Genomic DNA, 6,000 nt, shown 5'->3' on the forward strand with positions numbered 1-6,000 from the left:
CTGTTGATATAATGGAGAAGATTGATGGGATTTAGGTTGGTGCACTGCCACAGGTTGTCGGAGAAAGGAGCGCCCGCCCAGTGACCTTAATCGTCTAGCTGCCAAGCCCACACATTTATAGGGAAAGTGTTCAACAGTCTCCTTCTCTGAAAGGTCCCCACAGCTTCTGCAAGGGTGGTTAAATGGTAACCCTAGCTTTTCTGCGTGTGTGCCGATCGTCCAGTGACCGGTAAATACAGCTACGAGTTTGGAAATTGAATGGCGAGGAGTCAAAAGAACTTTCTGAGTCCTTCGTATATCGTATTGGGGCCAAAGGATTTTCGAAATAGCACATGAAGAAATGGAGCTCCATATTTTCTGCGCTTTTCTGAGAAACAATTTGGGCATTTTCCCTTTAACAACTGTCAGGGCCCGATGACCGATGGCCGGGTAGGAGGTCTCTGAGGCCAATTCAGTCGCCTTCCTGGCAAGCTCTTCAGCAATTTCACTTCCCTCTATGTTCCTATGTCCTGGAACCCAGATCAGAGAAATGTTACCTGCACACACAACACTTTTAGTACCGCGGCTTTTTATTAGTCGTCTATTTTCTTTTCTGCAATTTTTTTTCGAAGTTAATCATTCAGGATTCCCCCCGCATTCTATGTCGTAGAGCACCTACACTTGGGTGGAAATAGTGAAATACTGTGTCCTTGGATTATTCTTGATTGAGGCACATAGTTCTGATTAAGTCTGGTCGTGACTTTCTTAACAACTCGTCATTTCTTGATTTATTGAAATTGGGCCACGTTTGTTTAGATATTTTGCATGTATCCGCGTTAGTTCATCTGCCGACAGGCCGCTTCTTAAATAGTGAGAAGATCTCCCTTTTGCCTTGGGGAAAGCCTCTTTTTACAGCTTCGGATTCATTATAGGATGCGCCCTGTCTTACCAATTCATCAGCTTTCTCATTTTCTTCTATGTTCCTATGGTCAGATGACCAGATGAGAATGATGTCCGTTGTGCGCCCTACGCATTAAGTTCTTCTTTGTATTGTGTGACGAGTTTTGAATTGCTTTTAGATGACTTTAAAGCTGTGGCTACTTGACTATCTGAAAAAATACTTACTTTCGAAAGTTGTTGTGGATGGTTTATAATTATCCAGCAAGCTTCCTTATCCCGTGAACTTCTGCTTGAAAAATACCAGTCCAATTTGCCAGGCGAAAATATTTGGAAGTTTTGAGGTCTTTGGAATATGCACCGGCGCCGATGCCGGAAGCCCTCAGGGTGAAATGAAGTTGCATTTTCTTTGACTACTGAATTCTTTCCCATTTCTTATGCGTCGGGAACTTTACCTTCCTTTACTTTTACCATCTCCATTCTAAAGTTATATAAATACTATATAAAATTTTCATCATTTTGTCTTATCAGCAAGAAAAATATTAAACGATTGTCGAAATATAAGAGTAGCCTATTATTGTATGCAATGAAATGCACATCAAGTGCTGTTTTTTAAATTTTTTTTTAAGATTTAAAAAAGTGTGTAAAGACAATTTATTTTATGTGGAATTTAACCCAAACAATCAGCTTATCTTATTAATGTATGTATAAATATATAAAATGCCACTGTTAGGTTCCATATTAATTTTTAACAGAGGGAAAAGAACCAAACAGGTGGAAAACGGAAGAAGGGGCTTTGGATTAGACGATGACAACAGTGGCGGTTTACGTTTGTATTAACCGCTTCTAGTTACTGAAGAAATTCACTAAGTGTGTGATATTTAAGCCCGCAATATCCGCATGTATAGCAAAAGAGTGAGCGCCCAGATATCTTAATGTTTTTTCTAAGAGACTATTACACCTCAAAGGACCTGAAGCAACCACAAGTCTCGCTGCATGGACACCTAACGAATAATGCCCCGTAAGGATACCCCCCAAATTCGCGATTTGTGTCTTTGTTAGCCTTACCAGAATGATCTCACGGCTTTGACGGTTTGAGCACTAGCCTAGTGCCCGCTCAGTTGATGCGAGACCTATTTTTCCAGGAGTAGACCACAGGTTCTCAAGGGAACTTATTACTCTTATTTTGTGACTGTGAACTCAGATGAGCCTAATGTTGAAGTATTCAGTTGCAGTTGAGAAAGAAGTCAGGCATTCCCCAGACTAATTTGGACGTACGAACAACGAGCTCAAAGCCCTAATGGACGCTTAGCTCTCGGAGTAGATATTTACGTCCTTTATAGTAATTACAGAAGTAAGCAACTAATCTACTCCCACTTGATGTTTTCATCTGAGGAGAGGCCTTGAAGGCCATCTGCAGGCTGAAACACATTGGTACGGGCCTGTCTGGCATTGGAAAACAGAGAAGGGAGAAGGCATGGACTTCGATCCCACGATTCTCTCCATGCTTCTTGACTCCATGCCGTCTGGAGTCGTACTTGAAAAAAGATACAGTTTAGCAGTTATATGCCAGTTTACCATAATTATAGGACTGTGGTTAATAAAAAACTCAAACAGCAAATAAAGCCTCAAATCGTTATAATTGTCATCAACAGTAGTACTAAACTGGATGTGGATGCAACGAAAAAATGGATACCCTTTTCTTGATTCAAAACTAGCATCGTACGCCATTCCAGCTGCATTGTACACACACACATGCATTATAAGTTTTGTATTCTATCCTTTAGATGGCGGTCACCGTAGTCGACTACCATTTAGAACTCCGTAGCTTCGAATCGCCTAGATAAAAACGGGCTCAGATTACTCTGTCGAGCACTTACAGGTCAATTTGCCTGTAATAAATACTTTAACACAATAGGGCTATCTAGTACAAGATTATGCAGGTTCTGCTGTGATGAAGAGGAGTCTATGGAACACTTAATCACCAACTGTGAGGCATTAGACCACAGAATCCTGTGCTCGTACCTACTAGAGGAGCAAGACCTATAATTGCTCCCTCCTAAGGAGCTGGTTCGATTCCTCGGTATACTAAATAATTATAATTAAGTAATTAGGGGCGCACAATAGATCGATCTGGTCGCAGTGCATAAAGGCCTTAGACTAATCCGTACAACCATTACCATTACCATAGTAAGGAAAGGAGGTAGTTTTTGAGGTTGGTTAATTATTTCGTTTATTACTCTGGCTATGTGTTGATGTGCAGTGGTGAACTTTTTATACCATAAATTCTGAATATTGTCTACTTCGGAGCATTTCCAGTTGTAAGTTTTATTGATTACTTCGGTTAGTTGTTCTGTTCATACTTTTATGTCATTGTGTTGTTGTAGATTCTGTGACCTCTTATCCTCAAATGTGCTGTGTTGTCACGCTGAGTGACACATTTCCTTCCAATAAAGAGTGATTTCTTCCTTCGTTGGAGGGTATCAGCTGCAGTTGTTTTATTTAATGGCTTATATAAAATCTTTTCCTTACTTATGAATAGTCTATCTTTCTTTGATTTGACTCCTTGTATCTTGCAAGTTATCGTATTGGTTTCTTGTGTTTTTGTTTTAAGATTTCTAAATGTTTAATGATATTACTTGATCTATTACCTCTTTCATATTGTGTCAACCTCCCCAAATCTGTTCTGAAGTTATTTATTTTCTTCTCAATCCGGATTTGCCATTTTGGTTTGCGCAGAGAGTGTAATTGTTTGCTTCGTGGTAGGGGTTGCTGGTTATTGATTATTATTGTGGTTATTGCAGATATATAATATATAAGCAACTTCAACATACATGTTTTCGATGTCAATTCAGTACAATTTCAACCATGGATTGCTTTACACCGAAACAACCGCAATCGACGCCATAAAACCAGAAATGCTTGACAAAGTGATGACAAACGCAGAAAAAAGATCGCAGCTTGCGATTGCATCTAGGGGTTGTTGATTCCTGCGCCGATCCCGACTGTGACGCCACTTGTCCGAGGCTCTTGTATTTATAGGAACCGTTTTACACACTGGTGGATGGTTGGTCCTACCCTGTGGGAAACTAGGATTTACGGGGTTGTCAGACCCGTATCTTTGTGATTGGTTGGCAGTATGTGAGATATTTCATAGTATCTATGTTATAGGTTTGTTCGATTGTTACAAACTATCAAGTTTTGGTGTTCCTGTATCCAAAAACCGTGCATAATAGGGGAAAGTAAGAAACCAAACCGTCATTTCATTTTGAGCTGAAGTTACAAGTTTTTACTGGATAAATTCTTAATTGTAAGAATTTGCAACTAAGAAAAATAGCTGATCGCAAAGTCAAAATAAACACGAAATAAAATTTGAGAATATAGTCAAAGGAAGGTTATTTCTAAGCGCAAGTAGCTGCAATTAAAGAAGCAGTGGACTGGTTGCTGGCTTCTGTAATTACTGCAAAAGAGGTAAAATCTACTCTGGCAGCCAAGCGGCAACGAGGCTCTTGACTTGTTGTTTGTGCGTTCTGGCTAGATAGAGAACATGTGGTCTGCTACTGGAAAGATGGGCCTCGCTTTAACTCAGCGAGTACTGGGCTAGTGCGCAAACGAGCAAAGTCGAGAGATCCTTCTGGCCACGAGTGGATCGAGAGCGCTCGAGAGAACTTACCGGACATTGTCCTTTAGGTATCCTACGGTGAGGATGGAATCATCTCAGCACCGTCTTCACAGCTGCCCTGCTCTCGGCAGGCAAAGATTTAGACATTTGGTTTCTCACATTTTTGCTACACCGGCGGATATTGCGGCTTTAATTATCACATGCCTGGTGAAGTTCATCAGCCCCTTCTAAAGCCCCTCCTTCCCTTTCTTCCACCTATCTGCGTTTCTCCCTTTTCCTTTTCCCCTTCCCCTCTGTATGGTATCACAACGGACAATTTTAAATTTGAGTCAAACCACGTCAAGTGGGCCCCGAATTTTCCATCAAATTCCCGATTTTAAATTCAAATGCATTTTTGGATAGAGAATTTGTCACACACTAATTGCTGTGAATATTTTTTTTTTTATTTCGCTTTTTGTTTATGTTATTAACAATTGAATTTTTGTGCATGATATTCTTGTAAAATCAATATCTCAGAAACTACGATTGATAATTTGATGAAATTTATTTCGGTTACCGAAAAATGTTTACTCTACCGATTTAACGTTCAAAGACTGTGTATTTGTTGAAACAATAATTTTTAACAATAATTTTTATGAAAAATCGCAATTATTTTTGCGTTCTTCACGCTCTAAATGGACAATATTACAGTCAGATTAAGCGCACAATGCTCACCTTTAATAATCTGTAAAAAAAACTTTGTTCATCCAATCCGTTCGGAAGATATCGAATTTTTTGTCAGTCGAGGCACTACGCACGAAAACGAACTTGCATGAACATGACTTTGCAGAGTCGTACAGTCGCCGCAACTTCGAGTGTCAGTGTGCTGTGATTCCTAGTATGTTGTCTATGCTTTGAGGTTAGAAAAAAATTATTATGTATTGTTATGGAAATGGTTCGACCTGATGAGTGTTGCAATCCGTTGGGGGAAAAAGGTCAGAACTCCGTACGTCATAATTTATTCCAAATAACCGCTCACTGGGATGTAAAATTCAAACAATATATGTATATCTGTAAATACGTTTGCAAACCATGTCGTATGAAGATATATAGAGATGGAAGTGTTACTGAAAGTGCAGCGTATATACGTCCAAGTCCACAGTGGGTATAATTTTGATATTTATATATATTACATATATTGTCAATTGAATAGTTATTATTTAGGCAAATAAAGTCAATTAGTTCTCAAAATTTGTGACAGAAAATTTTGACTAATTTTTTCTAGTGCTGACCAAGGAGCAGAAAACGATGAGTCTGAAGTTTCTTCTGATGCAGAAGAATGTTCGGATAGTAAAGCTAATTTTGAAAACCAGGAAATTCAGAATGACCTAAAATTAGAAAAGGTGAACAATATTTTACAGGAACTTGGTGAACCCCCAATAAAAAAACGACGTTTTTCAAAATTAAGTGATATGAATGTCAAAGAGATAACAGCAGATACAAGTTCGGTTCACTTATTCAAC

Source organism: Anastrepha ludens, chromosome 4 (assembly GCF_028408465.1).
Source record: "Anastrepha ludens isolate Willacy chromosome 4, idAnaLude1.1, whole genome shotgun sequence".
Lineage (NCBI taxonomy): Eukaryota > Metazoa > Arthropoda > Insecta > Diptera > Tephritidae > Anastrepha > Anastrepha ludens.